We start from the raw sequence: 25,658 nt of genomic DNA, 5'->3' as shown, positions 1-25,658 counted from the left end.
CAGTGGCTCCCTAATCCTCTCCTGATGTTCCAGACGCCCCACCCCTGCCTAAGGCCATCCCCTTTTGGATCCACGATGATGACACCACTCTTTGCGCGATGTCCTTCCACATCAGGACACCTCAGGCATGTCCCTACCCTCTCCAGGGCTTATCTGTGCTCTAAGGATGATGTCTATAATAGACCCTGTGTGATTTTTCTGTAGGTAATAGAAACTGACCAACAGGGACATCAACCATAACAGAGTTTCCTACCAAGAAGTCTAGAGGTGGGTAGTTATCTAGCTGGTTTGGAAACTTCAAGATGCCAGTGCTCTGGATCAGGGTCCAAATGGTCTCCCTCATGGTTGCAAAATGGCTGCCACAGCTCCATATATCACATCTTCAGACTTCCTCCAATGTCTGGATGTAGGGTGATAGTAAAAGTGGAAAGAGCTGTCTTGTGTGCTTTCCTTATTTGATCAGGGATGAAAAATCTTTCTCAGAAGCTTTTCTATCACGATTCCCCACAACTCCCAGCAATTTTTTCCTAGATCTTGTTAGCCAGAACTGAGAATGTCCTTTAGATGGCCAACAAACATGGTGTTTAGAGAGTATCTGAAGATCAGACACAATGGCCATGAATGTATTACCTGTTGTTAGGAGAGCGCACCACCTCCCAGACTCCTGCTCTGTCTCCTGACTGGTCACCCTGAGGCTGTAGAGGCATCCTCTTCCCTAGGGGTTACTCTTCACCCTGAAACAACAGTGCATGAATAGGCTTGAGTCCAATTAAGTGCAATTGCATTGATGATTCCAAGAGCAGAAAGAAGGTCTGAGTCTTGTCACAGACAATCTGCAAATCTGTATTGGCCTCCCTGTATGTCCAGCCCAGGGGAGGCCAGAGCCTGTCCCTTGTACACTAATCATCTGGGTAATCTTGCCTGAAAATGAGAGTTACATGGAAAAACTTTTTAAAGTCTCCTTGCTCAAAAAAACTCAAAACCCCAGTCTAATCATGAGAGAAGCTAACAGACAAGTTTGATATCCCTGACAAGTTTTCCTGTCAAGGTTCTCAGAAGCAAGGACAGGCAGAGAAAATGCCATGTCCCTGAGTGGACATGATAACGCAATGTAATATGGTATCCTGGATGGGCTCCTGGGATGGAAAAAGAACATTAGATTAACTAAAGGGGGCCTTGAATATAGCATGGACTTCAGTTAGTAATAATCTTAATCTATCAACACTTGTTCATTAATTTTAACAAGGTACCACACTAATGCATGATGCTAGCACTAGAGAAACTATGCAGGGTATGTACAGCATATATAGGAACTCTTTTTACCATATGTTCAGTTTTGCTATAAATCTAAGATTGGTCTAAAAAATAAAGTGTAATATATATATATATATATATATATATATATATATATATCTCCAGGCCTGCACTGCAGACCAATGACATCAAACCATGGATAGGGGAGCTTCAGGGCCGCCCCATTCAGGTTTCAGCTCCCTCATTTTCTTAGCATCTCTTGGATTCCCTGCCAGTGACTGTCTTCCCTTCCACTCCTTCCCAGCAAATGGCACAGCAACCTGATCTCTCAGGCTTTTCCCTCCCTGGCACAACTCTAGGACTAACCCTGGGCTCCTACCTGGCTCTTCCCCCAGAGAGTCTCCAGCAGGAATCAAGTTCCCAGGTAGGAATCACAGTGAGGGGCAGAGACTCATGTTAGGCATGCTGGCTGCTTCTGGAGGCAGGTCCCCTGTTTTTGCCCAAACTTCATTCGATGAGAATGAAGAGGAATATGGTTACACAGGAAGTGTCTGAAAGCTGAGGGAGAAAGCTGCATCTCTTGGAGATCTAAAGTCAGAGTTTATACAGAATAGAGTTAGGAGAACTGCAAATTTTGCATAAGATTCTTCCCGAAGAATGTTGACAATTTAGAGGAATAAGCTATGAACACAGGTTTTGGGGCCAGACACATTTCAAATTCGAGTTCTGCTGCTTATTAGCTGAGTGATGTTTACATCAATCAGGATAGGCTGTTATGCTACAAGAACAAATAACCCCAAAATGGCAGTGGTTTAAAGCAACAAAGTTCTGCTCAGGGACACAAAGCCTTGTTGCACGTCTGGGTGGCTCTGTGCAGCTGCTCTCCATGTGAAGACCCTGTGGTGTGCCTCCAGACTGACACAGCCTTCCCCACTCACCACGGAGCAGGCAGAGAAATGGGGGTCAGGCACCAGTGATTCACTGCTGCCACGGAAAGGGACCCATATCATTCTATTCATATGAAAGTCAAATTACCTCATCTAACTTCAAGAGGACCAGGAAGCACCATCCTCCCATGTTCAGGGAAGGAGAAGGGAACTCAGTGCTGGTGAGTAATAATAATGTTTTCCACAACTTCTCGCTAGTGGTAAAGAACGCTCTGGCCAATGCAGGAGACACAAGAGATGTGGGTTCAATCCCTGGGTCGAGAAGATCCCCTGAAGGAGGGCATGGCAACCGACTCCAGTATTCTTGCCTGGAGAATCCCATGGACTGAGGAGACTGGCAGGCTACATAGTCCATAGGGTCACAAAGAGCTGGACACGACTGAAGCGACTTAGCAGGCAGGCAGGACACAATTTCAAGTACTTTAACCTGTTTCCACATCAATCTGCTCACCTGTAAAATGGAGACAATGATATTTTCCATAGAAGGTTGTTGTGGGGATTGAATAAGGTCTTCAGGCTAGCCATTCCAAGTATGCGGTCCTCATGACAAACTGATTGGCTTGGGATGGACACACCTCAGTGACGCCAATCAGAAGTTTCTTTTTTAATTAAAACATTTTTATATTACTTTGAATTTATTTATTTAAATATTGGTTTTTGTTGCACTGTACAGTATGTGGGATCTTAGTTCCCTGACCAGGGATTGAATCCCATGCTCCTTGCAGGAGAATTGTGGAGTCTTAACCACTGGACCTCCAAGGAAGTCCCCAGAGTTTTGCTTAAGATTTCTTTATGGAAGCTGGAGAGACTTTATCTTCCTCTGAGATACTGAGTGATGAGATCAAGACTGTTTGTAGCTCTCATACATAATGAGCAATTGTTTTTTGTCTTGATAGAAAATAAATTACAGAAACTATGAGAGTCCCTGAACTCCATTTAACCTAAGACTAAGTGGCAACCCACTCCAGTACTCTTGGCCTGGAAGATCCCATGGACAGGGGAGCCTGGTAGACTGCAGTCCATGGGGTCTCTGGGAGTCGGACACGACTGAGCGACTTCACTTTCACTTTTCACTTTCATGCATTGGAGAAGGAAATGGCAACCCACTCCAGTGTTCTTGCCTGGAGAATCCCAGGGACGGGGGAGCCTGGTGGGCTGCCGTCCATGGGGTTGCATAGAGTCAGACACGACTGAAGCGACTTAGCAGCAGCAGCAGCAAGTAGCACCTAAGGAGGTTTCCTAGAGCAACTGCCACATTGACTAAAAAATACCATTTATTCCCACAGAATTGATGAGATTCAGTTCAATGGATTCATGGAACCCAGTGATTTCCCTGCATAATTTGTAACAATTTATAATTAAATGCATGGAGATCCATTTAAGGTAAAAGAAACGTTGCTTTTTTAATTTCCCCAAATAAATTACATCTAGCTAAAATCTGCCTTTGTCATGATGATAGGCAGTGGATAAAGAAAGTTGTATTGAATAGAAGGACCCCAGGCTAAGCCTGGCCCATGAAGATGGACGGCAGAGGCTTAATCGTCAATGCATGGTTGTCCCTATTGTCACCCACATGGTCCATGCAGAGCGGGTAACTTGACTCTGAGGAAGACCTGGCCTGGGGACCTTTCTCAAGGTTTCTGAGCCTCAGCACCTGGGGTTCAGTTTCCCAAGGCACAGAACAGCCCCTCCTCCGCCCAGGGCCACACCTCAGCAATTCTTGGGGGCTGATCTCTGGGCTTCATGCCCCATAGAACCCCCAACACTTCTCCTCTGCAGTCCAAGAAGGCCCACACTTCCTACAGGCCATGCACCTCTTGGCCCTCTGGACATCCGCCCTGTTTAACCACCTGATGGGCACAGGCCCTCCAAATCACAGGGCAGCCCACCCCAGCCTGACAACTTCTCCATTTGGCCGGAAACACAGACCAAAGACTGTTATTTCCCTCCTGCTGATAAGGAAAGCTCAAACCTCAAGAACTCAAAAGCCGGGCTTTCCAGAAGGGTAAAGGAAAAGGCACACACTCCTTCTTTTATCCTGATAAGCCAGCAATCTGAAAAGTAGAAAAATTAGACCCCATTTCTTGACAGTTTGTTCTGTTGCTTTATATTGGCATCAGGCCCAACTGCCAAATATATTCATATTAGGTTGGTACAAAAGTAACTGCAGGTTTTGCATTGTTGAAATTTGCCATTTGGTATTAGAACACATTCTTAAATAAATGTGGTTATGCTATACAGCTTTTTAACGTGCACTTCTGGCTTTATGTATTTTTGTTAATGACTTATTAGTGCTGTTTATTTTAGACTATGGAAATGATGTTAGACAAAAAGCAAATTCAAGTGATTTTCTTATTTGAGTTCAAAATGGATCATAAAGCAGCAGAGACAACTCATAACATCAACAATGCATTTGGCCTGGGAACTGCTAACGAACATACAGTGCGGTGGTGGTTAAAGAAATTTTGCAAAGGAGACAAGAGCTTTGAGGATGAGGAGTGTAGTGGCTGGACATGGGAAGTCGACTACAACCAACTGAGGGCAATCATCAAAGATGATCCTCTTACAGCTACTGGAGAAGCTGCCAAAGAACTCGGTGTTGACCATTCTACAGTCTTTCAGCATTTGAAGCAAACTGGAAAGTTGAAAAAGCTTGATAAGTGGGAGCTTCCTGAGCTAACCAAAAAAAACCCCAAAAAATCATCACTTTCAAGTATTGTCTTCTCTTATTCTATGAAACAACAATGAACCATTTCAGAATCGGATTGTGACATGTAAAGAAAAGTGGATCGTATACAACAACCAGTGATGACCAACTCAATGGTTAGACCAAGGAGAAGCTTCAAAGCACCTCTCAAAGCCGAACTCGCATCAGAAAAAGGTCATGGTCACTGTTTGGCGGTCTGCTGCCCGTCTGATCCACTGGAGCTTTCTGAATCCTGGTGACACCATTACATCTGAGAAGTGTTCTCAGCGAGTCGATGAGACGCACTGAAAACCGCAAGACCCGCGGCAGGTCAACAGAAAGGGCCCAGTTCTTCTTGCTCCATGACAAGCCCGACAGCACACTCCACAACCAATGCTTTACAAGTCGGACAAATCTGGCTGGAAAGTTTCGCTTCATCTGCCATATTCACCTGAACACTCACCAACTATCACTCATTTCTTCAAGCATCTCGACAACTTTTTTGCAGGGAAAACGCTTCCACAACTAGCCAGAGGCAGAAAATGCTTGCCAAGAATTCACTGAGTCCCGAAGCACAGGTTTTTATGCTATAGGAATAAGCAAACGTATTTCTCATTGGCAAAAATGTGTTGATTGTAATGATTCCTATTTTGATTAATAAAGGTGTGGTGGAGCCTAGTCATAATGACTTAAAATTCATGGTCCAAAACCATAATTATGTTTGCACCTACCTAGTAATATATGGGGACAGGAGGTCCTAACAACTCACGTCTAATCTGCTCACAATTTATCCCAGTTTCTGGCTCACAACTTAAGCTGTAGGTCTCAATATGTACTGGCTCAATAATTACTTATTAATCACAACTCTTTGAGTGCTAAGGAATAGAAATTAAAACTTCATCAACTTTTTTTAGAAAAAAAGTCATTGGCTCTTGTAACTGAGAAAACTGCAGGCAGGCCTGGCTTCTGGGAAGATTGGAAGGATGTAGAACTGGATCTTCTCTCCAGCCCCCTAGCCTCCTTTCCTCAATGTGCTGGTTTCATTTTGCCAACAGCTTCTTCCTTGTGTCCTTGGGCAATGGCTCCAGTAGCTTCAGGCCCGCATGATTCAGCATCTCTTCATAACAGGATCTCAGTGGAGGAGAGACTCTTTTTCCAGCATGCAAAGCCCAAATCTTAAGTGAGACTCTGATCGCACTATATATCTACCCCTGAACCAATCATGTGGCCAAAAGGATGGTATACCCGATGCCCACTCTGGATGGTGGTGAAGAGGCTCCGTAAGAAACAGCTTCACCAAGAAGAGGAGTAGCTCCTCTAATGAAAGTGGGAGCTAGGACCTAGAAAAGAGAGGAGGGTGCTGCACAGGCAGGCAGAAACAGCAGGCATCCCCATGCATAGTGTTGGGAACTAAAGCAGGTCGGACATGTATTCAGTTAGGTTCAGTCATGACAAGTGTTATCACTTAGGGTGAGTTAGCTGCTGTAACAACCTCCAAATCTCAACGGCTTAACATATCAGACTCACTCGTGTTACAGTCCAAAGCAGGGTGTTGGGGCGCTCTTCACGCAGTCATCTGAGGACCCTTGTTTTACTGCCTTCCTTATTCTCCAGGGCTCTGGAGTCCTGTGCTCCCAGATGCACAGATGGGAAAAAGAGGAGTACACAGAAGGTCATACAGGAAGTTTTCAGGGATTATGGCCAGAATTAGTGCATATCACTGGTCCAATTTCCATTGGCCAGAACTTGGTAACCACATATAGTAATAGCAAGGTTGGCTGGAAAATGTTCTCAGGAAAAAAAGATACACAGCAGTTGATGAGTTCATAGTCTCTGCTAAGTTGAGAGAGGGCCCCTCACAGGCCGAGTTGGCGTTTGGGAAGACGTGGGGGCAGCAAGGAAGGTGGGATAGGCTTGGAACTGAAGGCTGCCAGCCTCTGCCCTCCAGACTTTTTAAACTTGGGAAGGTCACTCTCCCTCTTTGAGTCTCAGTCTCCCCACCCCACCCCCACTATCTGTCAAGTAAAGCCCCCTTTATAACACTTCCCATGCAAATACTCTTTTGCTTCTATGATTCACCCCCTACCTAAAGCCTCCATACCATTTCCAAGCTCCAGGTTTCTATGGTCTATAACTTCTGATCTCCCCTTCATAAGACTCCCCCATCCAAGCTCTTCTTTGCCCCTTTTTTGCTTTATTTTTGTCTATAGCACCTATTATCACTCGATATACCAAATGTTTTGCTCATCCATTCATTCTCTCCCTGCACAAGAATATAAGCTCCAAGAGGGCACAGCTTTTGTATTCAGTTCATTGCTGTATCCCAGATATCTAGAAAGTGCTTGGCATTCGTAAGAACTCAGTAAATATGTGTTGAATGAATGAATGAATGAAATGTAAAACCTTTCTCAGAAGAGAAATTGCCTAAAATTCCTAGCAGAGTAACACTGCCATCTGGTGCCAGACATTTGAATTGCAGGCACAAAACCAGATGGGTGAGGGGTGGGGTGGACAGAATCCAGAGACAATCCTTGTTAAATCAACCCTACTTCGTTGCTTGAACATTATGGTCTGACTTTGGTGTTCGGATGACTCAACAGACCTGTAGGGTCTGATTTTCTGTCCCGTGTGTGCTTCCCTGCTGGTCACTGCATGTGACCTCATTAACCATGCATAATGTGTTCAGATGTACCAGGTGCTCAATGCTTGCTCTGACACTGCTAAATTCTATAAACCTATGCGCAATGCTAACTCTCCAGAAGATGAAATGTCAGAAAAAAGACCCCAGTCCTGAGAGAGGATGAGAGAATATACATGGCGAGACAAGTAGGAAGGACCAAAGCAAGAAGGAAAACCCATTGGGAAGAGCCAGAACACTAGACCCTACCACAAACCTGACCTTGAATTCACTTTGGTTTCTCATTTGTGAGGTGATGGTGATGCACTAGATGGGCTCTAGCCCAGCCCTAAAGTCCTTGAGAAGGAACAGAGGGTCATGGGTGCCTCCAATTTCTGGAGTTACCATCTAGAAAGAGAGCTTAGTGGTTTATCCACTGGTCAGAAGCTAATGGCCTCAGCTGGGGGTCTCCTCGTTACTAAGCTCTTGTCGCAGCAAATCTTAGCGCCTAGAGTCAGGGGAGGAACATTGATCAGTGAGAACCCTCCCCCCATTCCTCCCCCACAGAGTGTCGTTGAGATGTAAGCCTGGCCACCTTATGACACTGGAGCATCTAGATGCTCGGGACAATTCAGGGACCCCCAAGAGACCCTTTCTTCTCCTCCCTCCATCCTCCTCCTCCTCTGCTTCACCTACCATCACCAAAGACTCTTCCCCTCTTGGCTGGTCGAGGGTTCCTGCTCTACTTACCGCTTTCTCTCTCTGTCTGTGCTCTGCTTCTGCTGCCCCTTCCACCTGGAAACGCCTCCTATCCTAGGAGCGCCCAGCTAATGGAATAATGGACAGACATTCATTGTCAGTTCAGCATCACCACCATCCCACCTTATGACACTGAGAGGCTGAGAACTACAATGCCCAGGATTCCCTTGATTGTATGGTTCCATCTTGGAAATGCTAAGGAGACACTCTGGTCAAATATTTGTCATATTTATAAGAACATCGGAGTCCATGATTAAATCTACATACAGATCAAGAGTTTTTATGAAACTTTAGCAGCCAAACTGACGTCCTATAAATGTAAAATACACACTATATTTTGAAGACTTTGTACCCTTAAAATGTAAAGTATCTCATTAGTAATGTTTATATTGTGTCTATGTATTTTTGATGTATTGAGTTAAATAAAACACTAATTTTGCCTGTTTCTTTGTTCATGTCATTACCGAAAAATTTTAAATTACATATACAGTTAATATTATACTTCTATTTGGAAGAACTAGTTTAAACTGTGTGGAAAATGGATGGGAAACAAGCACACAAAACACTCCGTAGATGCATGAGACAATGAACCACAGCACGGTGCTGAATGTGGGTTAGTGCCACACGGGAGATGCAGACGTCGAGAGTAAAGACCTCAGAGAAGAAAAAGAGGTCCCTGAGGGCCCCACGATAGGGAAGGGAGGTGCTGATGGCAGGACTGAACCACAGCCTGAAGTACAGGGAGGATGTGAACGGGGTGAGTGTGTCGAGGCCATTCCAGGCAGTGCAATCAACCTGCTAGGGTAGGTATAACTCAGGGGCGGCAAAATGCAAAGGCCTTGGGGGGTCTCAAGCAAATGTGAAGGAAGGGTCATTGTTTCGACCTGTTTTCAGTCACCCTTCCATTCATTCCACCCTGTAGCTAGAGTGCTGGGGAGGTAGAGAGGGATGCAGGAAGGTCCTAAGTAGGACAGGGTGCCATTGCCTAGGCACCTAAAGGGCTTTTGAACACCAGGTCACAGTGCAAACTCAAACCCAGATCCAAACACCTCCTCTGGCTTTGTCTAGAGTGGGCTCCCCAAGGGACCACGTTTTCCGGGGGTGGTGGGGGCAGGGGTGGGGTGCTCTACCCTGGCCCTAACCGCAGGGGCTCTCTCTCTTCTCCAGCCCCATCCCAAGCAGGCTCCTGGGGTGGGTCAGAGGGGAAACACACGCTCCAGTCTGAGATGAACGCGATCCACCTAGGCAGCATGGAGTTTGGTAGAATGAGGCCGTGGGGACAGGAAACGTGAAGCCCATGGCTTAAAGATGCTTGCACTTGCATTTTGTAGAATTTCTGGCACAGCTGTCTCTGGTCAGCAGTAGGATCTTTCTCAGAAAAGCTGGGACCTCTGTGGTCCAGGCCTGGTCCTGTGGGACTGGCCGCCGGGAGCTGGGGGCTGGCCTGGAACTGAGTCCAAGTTGGATGTTGAGTCATTTCAGGAAGGGCCGGCTGTCATGTCCAGCCCAGACCAGAAGGCAGGCCCAGACACTGGACCCAGGGGAGCGTCAAGGCCAGCCAGACCAGAGTGGGCTCCAGAGCGCCCACTACAGGACAGCCAAAAGCAGGTGGCACAGGGGCCTCAGAAACCCGCTGATCCCCAAACCAGAAAGCGCACTGCCTTGGAGAGGCCTCCTGGTCAGGAGGTCTTTGAAAACAGGAGGACTTTTCCACCACTGCTTCAAGGGACCTTCATGCTTGATTCCTGAAAGAGGAAACCCTAGCAGCTTGATAAATCCTTCCTATGCACCTACTACCCAACAATGAATCAGGCCGCATGGGGGAAACGAGGAAAAGTAGAGAAACTTTAGATCTCAGGGCAGAAAGAGCCTTAAGAGGTCACTTTAAAATGGCTTTACGGGGATTTCCTTGGTGTTCCAGTGTGTAAGACTCTACGCTCCCAATGCAGGGGACCCGGGTCTGATCCCTGATCTGGGAACCAGATCCCGCATGTCCCCACAAAGATCGAAGATCCAGATTGCCTCAAATAAAACCTGGCATAGTCAAATAAATACAAATTTTTGTAATGACTTCCCAAAGTAGAAATTCCTACAACAGTATCCAGGGAAGTTCCATGTAGCTTTGGTGCTCTGAGAGCAAACCATTTTAACAAAATTCAAACAGAAGTTCTCCAACCCCCAAATATCTGCTGCCTAAAATCTCACTATGAAATTATCATTTAGGATTGGTGGGGTTGGGGGACTACGTTTTTCATTCTTAATTTTCATCCTTCAAGATGAACATTTCCTTGCTGAGATAATGTGAGGTTCCTAACAGGACATAAGACGGTGACAATCAAGTAACAGGCAGATAAGAATGGGATAAAGACAAACTCTACTATTGTCTTGCTGTCAGTTAGCCAGTTCTTCTGGTGACCAGTTATGTCCACAAAAATGCTATGGCCCTTTGTGTTTGTGGCTCAACAAGTGTTAAGGATCCAGGCCACCCTCGATATTCGGCTGTACCCCATTATCCAATGTGTCATTCAGCTCCAGCCGGCTCTTCCCCTTCTTCATCCTCATTATCATCTTCCTCACCACACTTTCAAAATATACAGCGTGTGCCAGAAACCACCCTAATCACTCTTCAAATATCAATTCATGGAACCCTCACAATAAACTCATTACAGCAATATTATGTTTACTCCTGTTTTGAAAAGTGAAAGTCGCTCAGTCGTGTCCAACTCTTTGCGACCCCATGGGTATAGTCCATGGAATTCTCCAGGCCAGAATACTGGAGTGGGTGGCCTTTCCCTTCTCCAGGGGATCTTCCCAACCCAGGGATCAAACCTAGATCTCCCACACTGCAGGTGGATTCTTTACCACTGCTACATAAACTGTGGCACAAAAAGGTTAAATAACTTGCCCAAGGTCACATGGGTTGAGGTGGCAGGGCTAGGGTTTCGATTCAGTTTGGTTCCAGAGTCCAGTTACTAGGAAGGTGCTAAGAAGGGGATTTCTTGCCCTTCAATGACATTTTGGCCAGATCTTAAGTCACATGGCTCTGTTCAACTGCAAGGGAGGCTGGGAAATGTAGCCTTTATTTAGAGCAGCAAAAACTGGGAGTTCTTTTACTAAGAAGGCTTCCCTGGTGGCTCAAATGGTAACGAATCTGCCTGGAATGTGGGAAGCTGGGGTTCGATCCCTGGGTCGGGAAGACACCCTGGAGAAGGGAATGGCTACCCACTCTAGTATTCCTGCCTAGAGAACTCCATGGCCAGAGGAGGTCTCAAAGAGCCAGACGAGACTAGCACTTCCACTTTCTTTTGACTAAGAAAGACAGGGGAACATAAATTGGGGACCAATTTGCCATTGGTAGTATGGATCCCCGTAAATTCATCCCCTCTCTCATAGTGGAGCAGCCCCAGCAATAATCCTGCATAACATGACCTCTCCCCCTGCCCTTCTCCAAGAGAGGCTGGTTGATCTCCTGAATGGAGAGCAAGAGAGACTCCATCTTTCTGTATTGGACAGCCCTTCCAGGGTGGTGGGCAGCAGATTTCAGCAAGGTTTTCAAGGCTACAGTCTACAAAGAATATGCTTAAGCGAATGTTTGCACAGAGCATGTTGCCCAAATTATATTTCTGGCTGCCACTGCCAGGGCCCAAGGTGCTGCAGCAGCTCTTGGGTGCTATAAGAGCTACCATATGCCTGTGATGGCAATTCCTTTGTTTGCTCCAGTGGATTTCTGACAATTGCCATCAAAGAATTCTCACTCCACAGGCAGGCAAGTGTGACGAGTGCCAACAGCAGTGTCAACACAAATGCTATGGAAGTATGAAGATTTGGCCCTGCAGGATCAGACGAGGCTTCATAATCTAGGTTATTACTGCTGACACATAGAGTGTGGACCACGTGCCATACACTCTTCCATGTTACACTTAGTCTCACTTAATCTTCAAATATCCAATGGGGCAGGTATTACTATTACTACCCTCATTTACAGATGAGTAACCAAGGCACAGAGGATTAAGTAACCAAAAGGCCAAACAATAACAGTAGTAGAACTGGATTTTGCACCCGGTCAGTCTGACTCCACCTTCTCTGTTCTACCATTTAAGTTTGGGTGCTTGATGCCTAGGTTAGGTTTTGGCTTTCTTTTTTTAATATTCACTTATTTGGCTGCAGCAGGTCTTATCTGTGGCATGGGGGATCTAGTTCCCCAACCAGGGATTGAACCCAGGCCCCCTGCACTGGGAGCACGGAGTCACTGCCACTGGATCACCACGGAAATCCTCTAGGCCGGGTCTTAAACAAAGGGTAGGATTGTGATGGGCAGAGGCAGGCCTGTTCATGCCAAGCAGAAGGCACCTAGAGCCACATTATGGAGTCAGCAAGAGTAATCTGATTTGGGGAGCTTGGAGCAGTTGGGACACACGGGTTCTACCAAGCAAGAGTGAGGAACCAGGCTAGGAAGCAGGGTTGGGAGTCCATTCAAGATGGGTGGGATTGTGAACCTATGCTAATGATTTTTGAGGGTGTTCTGGAAGTACTGGGGAGCCATCTAGAGTGTTGATGGTGGACGTAGGACACTCCACGCCCGGCTTGGGGATGACTGCTCAGGAGCTCTGTGACTGGAAGTGAGGAAGATTCAGGAGGTTCTCGCAAAAAAAAAAAAAAAAAAGATTCAGTCCATGGGGTTTCAAGAAGGATGAAGAAGGGAAGATGGAGATGTGACCTCTAGGGTCTAGAAACAGGACTTGCAGCCGCCTGGGAGAAAAGGGAAATGGAAGTGCCAAAGGCAGTTCCAGAGAGATTCTGGGCCTGTTGGGCTGGGCTTTGATGGGGACAAGGGGAGGATGAATTCAGGTTTCATGAATTCAAATGCATGAATTTGAGGTGCCTATGGCAGCAGTCCCCAACTTTTCTGACACCAGGGGATTGTTTTATGGGAGACAATTTTTCAAGATGATTCAAGATCATTACATTTATTGTGCTCTTTATTTCTATTATTATTACATCAGCTTCATGTTAGATCATCAGGCATTAAATCCCAGAGGCTGGGGACTCCTGGCCTGAGGGCCACTCTCATGGATAATCTTACAGGCAGACCTGGAGAGAACTTAGGAATGGGGACATAGCTTTGAAGTCATACACAGAGCACGATTCTTTAAGCTGTGGGCACCCGCAGGAGGGAGACCCTTGACTAGGACCTGGAGGGAGGCAATTGAATAAGGAATCAAAAGGAGCTAGAAGCAGCAGGTCGATGGTCTGAGGACAGGAAAGCATGTGCCCTCCAAGCTTTGAACAGGCTCTCCAGGAGGAAGGCAGGACCCTCAGTGCCCAGTGCGGTGGGGTAGGAGGGCGGGAGGTGGCCCAGAGCCAAGGCCCCCGCTGGGGGCCCGGCTCCAGCTCCCTGCAGGCCCGGCCCTGTCAGAGCTCCTGCCAGCCTTCCTGTTGCCCTGGAAATGGCTCCAGCACTGGGGCTCTACTGAGTCCAATCATTCAGATTTATGATGGAAAATGGCCCCGGGGACTGGGGCAATTCACTGTTCACAAACGAATTCCAACTTGTCCATGAAAGTGCCTCATTCCAGTCCCAACACCCAGGCATGTTCACACCTCTGGTGAGGAGGCCGGCCTGCCGGGATGGTTAGCGTGTGGGCTGCGCTCTGTGCAGAGCAGCGCTGCCTCTGAAGAAGGCTGGGACAGCCTTCACAGCCTGGCCTCTTCCCCCAAAGCATGACGAGGGGAGGGGGTCGAGGAGGGCGGGGTTGGAGGACAGGAACCACTGAGCCATCTGCCCTCTTCTTACACCTGTATCCTTCCCGGAGGAAGAGTGCTCAGTCTGTTGTTCCTCCTCGCCCCAGCCTCCATTCTCATTTGGAATGTCTCCAGGAAATGGCGGAAAGCACCAAGGGCCCAGCTCCAGGGGAAAGCACCCGCTTACAGTCGAACCTCTAAACTGCCCAGGTTGGGATGCAGGCCGAGCCAACAGGCTCTGGAGGGCCTGAGGCAAGAGGGCAGGTGCCCCCATCTCCTTGAGCCTCTGGCCTTGTGGGCAAACGGGCAGCTGAGGGTCTCCTCAGATTTACATTCTGTTTCGTTGTCTCTTCTCTCCTCTCTCATTATAACCCCATTTCCCCAGCCATGTCATCTTTACCGTCTATACAAATATGGAAGCAATTGACCAATTTTGAAACAAAGTAGAATTTTTCACGTTTTTGCCTGATTTTCACCTCTCTGGACTGCTGACTTCCTCTACCCTCAGCTCAGTCCCAGGCAGGCTTATTTTCTCTGTTGTGCTTTTTTTTTTTTTGGAAGATTGGGATTGGTGCCAGGACGAAGAAATAGACTGGGGATTTGACTATTTCCATCGAAATTCCTGCCTTCCACCCCTTCGCTGGAATCCACACTGGGCGAGAAGGCACTTCTCAAAGGGGCGCATCACCCTCCTGCCTGCCAGCCCTCCACCTTTGTACCCATCCCCCAGGTGTGCGTGTGTGGGCAGAGGGGGGCGGGCGGGGGGTACTGTGAGAGGGAGCTGCAGGAGGGGGCTTCATCCCGAGGTAGTTGCCAAGTCAGATAAAAGAAGGATCAGATGTGTCTCGCTTGTCCTCACACCCCCTCATGCCCTGGAACAAAGGTCCTTCACCCCTGGGGTGAATGCTAAAATCCCTCATCAGTCCCAACCCAGACCCCAGGTGGGTCCCAGGAACAGAGGGGTTGGTGACAGGGGCTTATAATGGGCAGGAGACCCAGCTCCTGCCCCAAGAAGATTTTTCAACATGCAGCTAAAGAGATGAGATTGACAAATGTGAACCATTTAGAAACAGAATAAGATGTAGGATTTTAAAAGCTGAGGTTCTAGGGACAAGTCCTACCATTGTTTGCAAGGACGTGGTGGGCTCCAGATAGGGCCCCAGAGGGTTTGAGAATGGGGCAGGCCTACACTGCTGCCGTAGAGAGGAGTGGATGAGCAAGGGCATCTTGAGGAGGAAGGCAATCAGGTATGGCCACCCCCACAGAGCTCCCAAGCACCCAGTCATGAGACCGTGTCTTGAAACAGTGGCCAATCATGACCTGCTATCGCTGAGGTGGGCCAGCTCCTTTCAGAGCCACTCGGAGAGGCTGAGGTTTGGGTTTTGTTTGGGGAGAAGCTTAAACCTCAAGGAGGTTTCTAACCAGACACTTTGACTTACCTACCCATGAGCCCCTCATTGTGGTAGAGGCCCAGGAATGCCCAGGGGGTGGGGACTAAAGGAAGACTGGGTGGTACCAGCACCAAGGGCCCTCTGGTGTGCTGGAGCGGGGACAGGCGACATGAGCTTTCTTGGCTGGAGGAGGACAAGGAGTTAAGTGGAGCCAGTGATCTCTGGGGAGAGGAAGACAGCCCAGCAAATCCTGAGTCTCAGACAATTGCAGGAAAAATCCCAACCTCACTTCAAGGGATCCCAGAGGCCCTAGCATCCCTGATTAAAGAACTCGAGTCTTCTTCTAGCACCCCACTGCCATCCCATCAGCAGCACAAAGGGCAACCAAGAAGGCTTGCTCCTGATGCTCTGATCTCTCCCGAGCTGAGGCCAGAGCCCCTAGAACCACTCCCAGCTGCACCCCGTCCAGCCCCACTCCACAAGCCTGCAAGGGTAGGGGAGGAAACCGAGAGCGTGCCACCCAAGATAAAGCTTTCCGTCCAATTTTGTGGTTCAGCCGAAGTCATGTTCTTAATTGTCCAAATAAACAGTTTTCAGCCTGGAGGCCAGAACACGCCAAAACATGCCACTTCCATTTCTAGCACCAACTGGGTGCTACGGGCACAAAACCATTTTCTAAGTCACAGCCAGCACTAAACAGTGCCCAGTGGGCCATGGTCGCCAGCAGGGAGGGCTGGTTACCAGCTGTGTGACCCTAGGCTTAAGGACTGACGCAAGGCAGTGCTGGGCAGAAGGTCTGCTAAGAGGGAGGTTAGAACCCTGCCCTCCCAGCTGCACCATCACTTCCCGCCGACCTGGCTGAAGATGCTTCGTCCCTAACATCTGTAAAACGGGAGAGGAGGGCTAGCATCACGGTTCTCAAAGAGTGTCCCTTTTCGCACCATCACCCCTTGAGAACTTGTTAGCAATACAAATCCTCAAAACCGCCCCCTACCGCATCAGAATCTCTCCGCAGGACCCAGAAACAAGCCTTGCAGGTGATTCGGATGCCAGCTAAAGTTGTTGTTGTTTAGTTGCTCAGTTGTGTCCAACTCTTTGAGATCCCATGAAGTGTCAAGCTCCTCTGTCAATGGGATTTCCCAGCCAAGAATATTGGAGTGAGTTGTCTTTTCCTTCTCCGGGGGATCTTCCTGACCCAGGGATCAAACCCATGTTTCCTACATTGGCAGGTGGATTTTTTACCACTGAGTCACCAGGGAAGCCCAGCTAAAGTCAGGAGAGCTACATATTTCTGTCCAGCTCTAGTATCTAATCAAATGTGTTTCTTTTACCCAAAAGACCTACTTACTCCCCAGGTTATGTTATACCCTTGAAAGAAGGACCAGCTCTTCCCTTGAGAGAGACTGAGTGCTCAGTCTTGTCCCCATTTCCAGCCTGGTATGAAGTTGGCCTCATCAGAGCTCTGAGCTCTGCCTAAACTCAGATCTTGTACCTACTGTGCTCTGGGATCTGGCCTGGGCTCAGGACTCTGGATTCTGGATGTGGCCTAAGATATAATAGGCCAGAAGAGCCAAGTTCAGGGAACCCCAGTGGCTGTCACAAAATCTCATTTCCAAACAAACTTCCAGGTCAGCTCCACCAGAAGATTTGGAGAAGGCAAAGAGGTAAATGGAAGACTATGCTAGCTCTAGGGATCATAGGCATTATAATGAGAAACAAATTTTATTTCATTGTCCCCAGCCTTTACTCAGAACTCCAAGGAGAGTCTCCCAACCCCTCTGCAAGGGATTTCTAAATGCAAACAAGACCTCTAGGTCATGCACGGTATGAAGAGGCACCCCTCCTGGCTTAGACCCAAGCCCTAGATCTGTCCACAGGAACACTGTCAGATGTCTGACTGTCCCAGCAGGGTGGCCTCAGCTGAGTGGTCTTTAGGAGCTGGTTTCCTGGGAAACACCAGCTCTGGAACTGGTGTTGGCCAGCTCCCCACCTTACTGAAACTGCAGGGCAAGCCCAAGTCCAGGAGGGCCAGGGGCCCAGCCTAGCCTAGAATGTAGGGGGATCCTGGAAGCTGGACCCGGAAACAGAGGGCGCAGTGAGTGGGGACGGGAATCTGAGAAAGGCGCTGGACAGACCACGGACTATCAAGGCCCAGTAGGCCCCCTCAATCCCTCTAGTCCAGGGGGAGTTCTGGGGGAGGGGCTGCTCTCTGGTGAAGATGAGGAGAGGTTGGCAAAGCCAGACACTTGGTCTAATTGGTAATACCTTCCTCCTTAGGCCCTGGGCCACTGAACCATAGGGCCCATTTTTACAGAAACAAACACGATGAGTTCCTAGCACTCAGGGAAGAGGCAAAGCTGGGAGAGGGAGGCGGTGGGCCCGACTGACACATCTGTCACTAATCACAGGGAAAGGCTCAGACCAAAACTCATTTTGGACCCAGAGCCTCTGGGCCTGTTTTGGGAAAGTTGACTAATCCCATAATCCTGCCCATCAGGCAATTTTTCTGCCTGGCTTCCAAGCAGGGAGTGGGAGAGAGCCCTGGGGGCAACTGGCCCTCTGAGGAGTGTATTCTCTTAAAGGGGAAACCCTCCTGAGTGAGGTTTTGTTTGCTCCACAGGGGACTCTGGTGCAGGTGTGTCTGTAGTTGGGCCTGATGGCAGTGCCAGTCCTGGGGGAGGTCAGCCCTTGATGCAAGGGACAAGGAAAGGGCACAGGGGGCCCTGCAGGACCACGCTGCTTCTCTGGGTCTGCTACTCAGACGTGGGCCGGGACAGGCAGCTCAGCCCGGCCAGGAAACTGTTACAAAGGCCGATTCTCAGCCCCCCTGAACCTGCAGCCCTGGTCCTGGAGTGGACACCGTCCTCCCTGGGCCAGGCCACGTGGCGGGTGGAAATGGCCCAGCCCCTCCTCCAAGAACTGCTGTCTCCTCAGCCCTGACAACTCAGCTTGTGTACAGCCCCAGTGCTGGGGAGACCCTGTTCAGGACAGAGACACTCAAGGCAGCGATCTGGCACCAACGCAGGCTCTGCTGACTTGCGTGTACACACACGCACACACACTACTCCACCCCATAGTGAACCCAGCAACCAACCCAGCAGTACACAAATGATACTATTCTAGACCAGAGCCTCCTCAAGTCACAAAAGAACGAAGCTGCAGGTTGTGTGCAAACTAGATTTGTCCTTTTAATCCTATTTTCTCTTCATCTGACATGATCACTTCAGAGATATATTCACTTGGCGATGGGAGGGGTGGTGGAGGCGGGGTGGGGGGGGTGGCGGCGTGCAGAGATGAAAATATAGATTTTTAAAATCACACTTGAAAGGGAAGGAACCCTTTCCAGATCATACACACAAAAGAAAATAGTAGTCTCACGGTCAAACCTCACAAGTACCGCTCAGGATGACCTCTGCTACAGCAAAACCCCAAACTATTTTCTACCTGGTTTGTGTCCTCCAGAAAGGTGTGGGAAAGGAGAGGCCTCTCCTAGGATACTTTTCTGATAAACTGCTCATACTCCAGTGTTCTTGCCTGGAGAATCCCATGAACAGAGGAGCCTGATGGGCTATACAGTCCATGGGGTCGCAAGAGTCGGACATGACTGAGTGCCTAAGCACAGCACAGCTTTGCTCATAGTCAACTCCTTCCGGCAAGTGTCCCAGAGTGACCCCACAACACCCCCAGCCCATCACATGTGGGTCTCTCACAGAGTGAGCAGGAATGAGCGCCCAGCTGGCAATAAGCATGCACTGTCTCTTTAAGAGCACGGCCTGAGAGTTTATTTACCAGGAGGTTTGTTTGGGTCTCAGTGGGAGGAAAGGAAAAAGATAAAAGTGGGTTGGGATACTAGAAAGACAAAAGACAGAAAAAAAAAAAAAAAGCCAGAATGCAGAGAGATCAAGATTATAAAAACTAGGTCTAGAGGGAAAATTTATTTTTGCAACAAAGATTCCAGTCCCCCAGGGACTGTTTCCACTGAACAACTTAATCACCAAATGTGTTGGCTAGTCAAACAAAATCCATTGAGTGAGGCTGACCTGGTCACTCAGGTCCACCTACCCAACTCAGGCTCTAGGCCCAGGCCCCGGCACTGCAGCTTCCTGGGGTGGGTTAGACTGGGGTTGGTAGGAGGGCACGGTAGGGGTAGTCTGGAGACAAACCCAGCAGATGGGCCTGTGGGAAAGAAAAGCTCCCAACCTGGGCTCTGGGTATGGGTTCTGGGGCACCCAGGAGCTCTGTAACTGTTCCCATCTTTGTGTGCTGGACATGTGCACTCCTGGGAACCCACAACTTTCACAGCATCTCACGGGCTCCCTTGATGTTTGGGAGCAGCAGGAGGAGACCAGTTGGGGCTGAACCAAGTCCCCTGTGATGTGAGGTAGGCCACTGGGAGCCCCTGCTTTAAGCTGTGCCAGTGAATCTGTTTCCCTAGGAGTTGTGGAGCCACTGTGGGTGATCAGGTGGAAAAGTGGTAAAATGAGACCTGTCGCTCCAGGTAAAAAAAGAGGGAAATGCTGAGTTGACTTAAGGCTTTCCTGGTGGCTCAGGTGGTAAAGAATGCACCTGTAATGCAGGAGACCGGCGTTCAATCTCTGGGTCGGGAAGATCCCCTGGAGAAGGGCATGGCAACCCGCTTCAGTACTCTTGCCTGGAGAATTCCACGGACAGAGGAACTTGGTGGGCTACAGTCCATGGGATCAAAAAGAGTCGGACACAACTGAGCGACTAACACTTTGCCAGAGTCCAGAGTCCAACGACAGTTGACACTGAGTGAGCTTGTGGGACAGGGAGAACCCTGTATGTTTGGATCCAGTCTTTGATGAGACCTTCTGGGTATGAAGTAAGCCTATCCACAAACAGGCTGGACACACAGCACACGGAGTACTCTTCCTCGCCCAGCCCTCCTGGACAGCAGGCTCCCTGCAGAAACAGATCTGCCCATGCTGGCTCTTTGAGGCCATGCCTCTGCAGAGAAGACAGCTGAGAGCTGCCGGTCATGCTGAGGACACTGTCTAGCCCCGCTTGGACAGGAAGAGGCCACCAGGTCCTTCTCAGGGGACAGCTGGGGTCGGATGTTCCTGGAGCAGGTTCCCAGGATTTTTCTTCATGTCATATTCCATGGACTGGGGAACAGCCTCTAAATGGGATTATCCCATCAAGGCTGCTTTAAACTCTAGCTGTGCCAGCTCCAGAGCACACCCTGTCTCCTGGCAGTGGGGATAAGAAGGGGGGCAGTATGGGGCAGAGACTGTGTCACCCCTAGGTCATGGGACTGGGCAGTCAACACCTCCGCCCCTTCACACCCTTCACACCCCCCAAAGACTGTGCATCCCTCGAGTCCTGGCCGTGGAATGTCAGGGTACCTCTCTCCCCACTGCCATGTATCCCAGGAAAAACTCTCTAGTTAGGGAAAAGTTTGCAATTCCCATTCACCAGGAGACTAGGTAATATACTTGCCTCAAAAACTCAAAGTGTTTGATTTTTCCTGGGGAAACCAAGGGGCGTTTGCTTAAAGGTTATGAGACTGTGCTTCTTGGGAGAAGGGGCTGTACCACCTCTCCCCCTCCACCACAGTGCCCTTCACCGCTGATGCCAAGTACACGGGCCACTTACTACATGCATGTTGGTTAAAAGGATGAGAAGATGGACAGATGGACAGGCTATATCCAGCCTTCCATTTTGAGCTCCCCATGCCAGCCAGTTCAGAGCGAAGAGGCCAAAAGGGAGTGGAGCTGTCAGAGGGAGGCGGGGGCCCTCAGGTGGGTGCCCCGGTGGAGAGTAGGAACAACAGTAAAGGTTTGATTGGTCAGATCGAAAAAGCCCTGCAGGGCCTGGGAGGGACTGGGCTGAAGCATCCACTCACTTGGAACCTGCCGCAGGCTCCCATTCTCCGGCCCAGCGTTCACCGTGCCCCTGTCAAGCTGCCTCTTGTTAAATAAACCTGCCTTTGTGTGTGTGTGTCCTGGAGGAGAGAGAACTGACTGGGGGAGGGGAGGAGGTTCTGTCTGTGAAAATAGACCTCCTGAATGCTTTTAAGGGCCTGCAGTTTGGATGAGTAAATATTTTCCCTTTCAGATGAAAGGTGCAATCATCGCTGTTTTTTAATTACTTTAATTAGAAAAGATTGCCTTAATCTTTTACTTATCTGTACTATTGTGGGAACTGCCAGAAAATGAAGTGCAGGGAAAACAGGTGGAGTCTGACCTTTGCTCTGAGCATCTTGAATTTCTTCTAGGCTGGTAATTAAGAAGAATCAGGGGAAGTTCCTTGCAGAATCTAGGAAACACAAACACACACACAATCGTGGATACAGGGGAATGTTGGCTCGCTCTCTCACTCACACACACACACAGGCACACTCTCACACACGTGTGTGTACACGAGTGGAAGGGAAAACGAACCCCAACGGGGCAGACCAGAAAGTTCCGACTTTGAGAGCAGCGTTCCTGCTCCAAGCCCTGAGAGGTGGCTTAATGAGTTTCCCAGGGTGGCCTAAAATGATTAATTAAGCAGACAGCTTCTCGCCCCTTCCTCAGACAACGGAAACCCAGTAACGGTCTGTGTGGGGAGGGAGTGGCAGGGGCCCCCTGACTCCAGGGGTGGTTGGGGACGTGGTGTAAGAGCCAGGAGCCCCAGATAAGGGACGATATCAACGTCCTGTAACTGCCACCAAGGCTCCCCCTGCCCAAGCCCCAGTTCAGGGGCTTCCCTCTGCTCCTGGCCCCTGGCCTCCTGTCCTATGTCCAGGCATGGCCCAGGCCCAGGGGGACCCTTGGCAAGATGGCAGATTGGAAGCAGTTGTCTCTGGCCTCCCTCCCTTGCTCTGCCTATTTCTATCATGCGGTATTACTGGGCTCCCAGCTGAACACTGAGGAGGGATTCTGGAGTCTACCTGGGTGTCTAGACCCACAGGCGTGGAGCATGAGGGGAATAGAAAGAGGAGAAGAGGGTGGGAGGGCTCCACGGGGGCTTCCCTCTCAGATCACCCATGTAGGGAGAACCTACTCTGTCCTTCAGAGTTGTCAGGGGCTCCCAGAGCTCAGCATTAGCCATTCATTGCCTCGGCGAACACGCACTGAGCTCGCCCAGTGTCAGGATACAGGGGTAAGCAGTGGGATGAAATGCAGACTCCCAGGCCCCAGCCACTGGGATCCAGATTTCACTGCCTGAAGGGGGTCCTGGGATGCAGGTGATGCTTGCCTATAAGCAGAGCTCAGCATTCAGGTGTCCAGCGCCACCTCTGTCCTCTGAATCTATAAACTGGACGGGCTGCCTCCAAGACACTACAGGTATTTCTCTTGGAAGCTGCCCCAAGGATTCAGCTGTGGAGCTGTCCTCTTCCCACAGACAAGGGCATGGCCTTCCTTCCCAGATAGTCACACCCCCTGGGGACTGGGACAAGACCAGGACAAAGGCTTCGCTGGCATAAGGAACACCCAGCTGGGCCTTTGCAGTCTGCCCTTGTAAACAGACCACGAGAGGGGACAGGGGCTCGAAGCAGGCCCAGACCCAGCCAGCCTGCAGGGTGGGAGGAGACGGAGGTGGAGGTGTGCCTCGTGAGAGCCAGGAACAATGTTTTCCTTTTGAAAACGCTCGGGGTGCTTGGGTTGGATTTCCAGCCTTGTGTTTACAGCATCTGCAGCCGCGTCCATGACCGCGTCTGTCTGTACCTGTGCCTTGCTCGCCAGGTGTGTGTGTCTGTGCGTTTGCGTGTTCTATCTGAGTGTCTAATCACACCTGTGGGCGTCGGTCCTTCTGTGTCTGGAGGAGGCTTTCTGAGAACAAATGGCTCTGGTTTCCACTTGTGTGAGCTCTTCCACCTCAAAACATGGCAAAAATAAACCTCGCTGAAAAAGCTTTAACAACATTTTTTTTTCCTTGTCCCTGGCACAGCCAATAGCACCAGCGGGTCTCCACGGTCAATTTAGGAAGCTTGGGAAAACACTGCTTGTAATTAAAAGTCTAAAAGGGCCTCAATTAGGGCAGTGTTTGCCCTGCCAGACCCGTTCCCAAACCCCACTCAGCAGCATTCCTCTCCTGGCTGAAAAAAGCCTTTGATTCGCACCAAATGTTCAGTGGCCACACGGGACCGGGCCTTGGCACTGCCTCCCCTGCCAGCTGCTTAGGGTGCAGGCAGGCCTCCACCCCAAGGCTGCGAACTGAGATCCTCGCTCTTCCCACCCTCTGACTCCCCAGCCCCTCCGTCATCCTGAGCTCCTGAGGTCTGGAGGTGCAGACCTCCTGGAGATGGGGAAACCCAGGCCACACCAGCACCCACGCCCCATCTGGGGTGTCAGTGCTTGCTTGAAGAATTCAAAGCCGACAGTCAGGGCTATCTGAGGAGGAGGCAGCTGCGGTCAACGTGGAGAGCGGTGGTGTTGGGGTCCAAGGAACACCCCAGTGCCTCTTCTTACTTGGCAGAAACCCCCTCCATCTGAGCAGAAGGCAGCCTTGAGCTACAGTCACCTCAGGAAACACAGCCAGAGGGCTCCCAAAGATTCTTCCAGAACCAGAGAACACAGGGCCTGGCTAGGAGGGTCAGGAAGTAGCACAAGCCTCTGACCTCTAGAGTCCCTAAGGATTAAAGATAAGGCTCTCCTTTTGGGGGTGGGGCAGCCAAAGGCAAAAACCTGGCAGCCTAGGGTGTTGCCTCCTCCCTGGGGAAGGGTCAGTCACTCAGCTGGGTGGGTGGGAAACAGAAGCGCTGAGTCAGCTCAGGAGCAAGCCTCCTTCCCCGCCAGGACACACACACACACACACACACACACACATTCAGGCCACAAGTGTGCCCTCAGCGTCCCAGATCACAGACACCTACACAAACTCACATTCCTGCACAGGTTCCTACTGACACCCACTCAGAGTCACAGACACAGCGAAAGTCGGACACACAGACAGTGGAAAAACGGCCAGAAGGCCCCAGGCAAAACCAAGCTGCCTCCGGAGGTCCCCGAATCCTTGACAGCCCCCTAGGCAGCTCTTGCGAGAGCAAAGAATCACTGTGTAGGAGACGGTCTGTGATGCAATGCCAAGGTGGGGTCCTCAACCCCACTGGCCACGCCCTAGGGGTGGGGTAGGAGCATTTGGGGTAACCTTGAAGAGGGCAGCCTGGGCGTCCACCTCAGCTCTGCTCATGCCCCAGAGGGCAGGCCTGGACCCAGAGACGGGGAATGGCAGGGGAAGGGTTACAGGCTAACCAGAAAAAACAATTACTAACGGGAAAGGCAGCACATTCCAGCCCTGCTTAGCGGGCCGCCAGGGCCGTGGGTGGTTCTTGGATTATGCATTTCCTTGAAAACAAAAAGGAAAGTTCAGGGCAGTTCAGCTGTGCCCTGAATCTCACTCTGGGGCCTTTGTCTCCAGTCCCCACATAGCCTGCGTGCCCGCACACACGCACACCATCCCAGCAGCCCAGCCAAAAGTCCACTGGGAAAGTGGGAACATTAATACCACTGAAAGCTTGCAAGAAAAGTAGGGAAAGATTGGAACTGAACCAAGAAAGGGGGAAAGGGTAGGGAGTGGGAGCCCTAGAGAATTCTTGTCACCCAGAAGTCTCCATTCTGTGGGTCTGAGGTCGTGGGGAACATTTGTTGATTCACTCAGCAAACCTATCTGGAGCCCCTGCCTTGATCCAAACACGATGCCGGGCACTGGGTTCGTTCTTGAGGGTTCTTGGTCTTCTATTCTCCCCACGGTGGTGTCTTGCCCTTGTTTCTGTGCTAGGTCCCAGCACTCTCATCTATGAAATCTGGTCTCCTGATAGCTTCTGATGATGGAATTCAGACTGAGAAGTGGGCAGCTGAGAAGGCTGAGAGGAGACTCTCCAAAGGCGGTTTAAAAGGAGGATAAAGACGGTGGTGCCTCCCTGTGGAAGAACAGAGGGGCAGCCATCTTGCCACAAACATCGGAACAGATTCAAATGGCTGCTGAGTCTGACTGGACATGTCTTTCTTCCCATTCCTCACCAAGCCTGTGAGCAGGCAGCTTCCCCACCACAAAAGGGGAAACTGAGGTGTGAAGAGGGATGAAGGCCCTCACTCAAGTCACTGCAAAGGCTGCCTCCCCTGGGGTCTTTCTTTCCTCGGTTCTCTGAGCGGCATCTTTGAGGTCGCAGCTTAAAAGCTGTCCCTCAGAGACGGCCTGTCTGAGCGCTGAAAAGGTCTGCACTGCATTGTCTCTCCATTCCCTTCCCTTCGTGCACATGATTTCATGTGTGTTTATCTGAGGTCTGTCTTTCTGGTCAGACTCTCACCTCCCAG

General features: G+C 49.9%; 1 long non-coding RNA gene across 2 annotated transcripts in view; it reads right to left on the bottom strand.

The window, feature by feature from the left end:
• Nucleotides 1-3,773: 3,773 nt before the first annotated feature.
• LOC101906077 (uncharacterized) overlaps nucleotides 3,774-25,658 on the bottom strand; it is a 42,850-nt gene continuing 20,965 nt past the window's right edge. For both annotated transcript variants that reach the window (XR_009496407.1, XR_001501300.3), the window contains exons 3-5: nucleotides 21,604-21,675; nucleotides 8,255-8,331; nucleotides 3,774-6,513 (exon numbers count right to left, since the gene is read on the bottom strand). This is a non-coding gene — a long non-coding RNA (uncharacterized lncRNA). The remainder of the gene's footprint in view (nucleotides 6,514-8,254; nucleotides 8,332-21,603; nucleotides 21,676-25,658) is intronic.

This window comes from Bos taurus, chromosome 11 (assembly GCF_002263795.3).
Source record: "Bos taurus isolate L1 Dominette 01449 registration number 42190680 breed Hereford chromosome 11, ARS-UCD2.0, whole genome shotgun sequence".
NCBI lineage: Eukaryota > Metazoa > Chordata > Mammalia > Artiodactyla > Bovidae > Bos > Bos taurus.
Note: the sequence above shows the minus strand (reverse complement) of the source record. Positions and strands in the feature narration are given on the sequence as shown.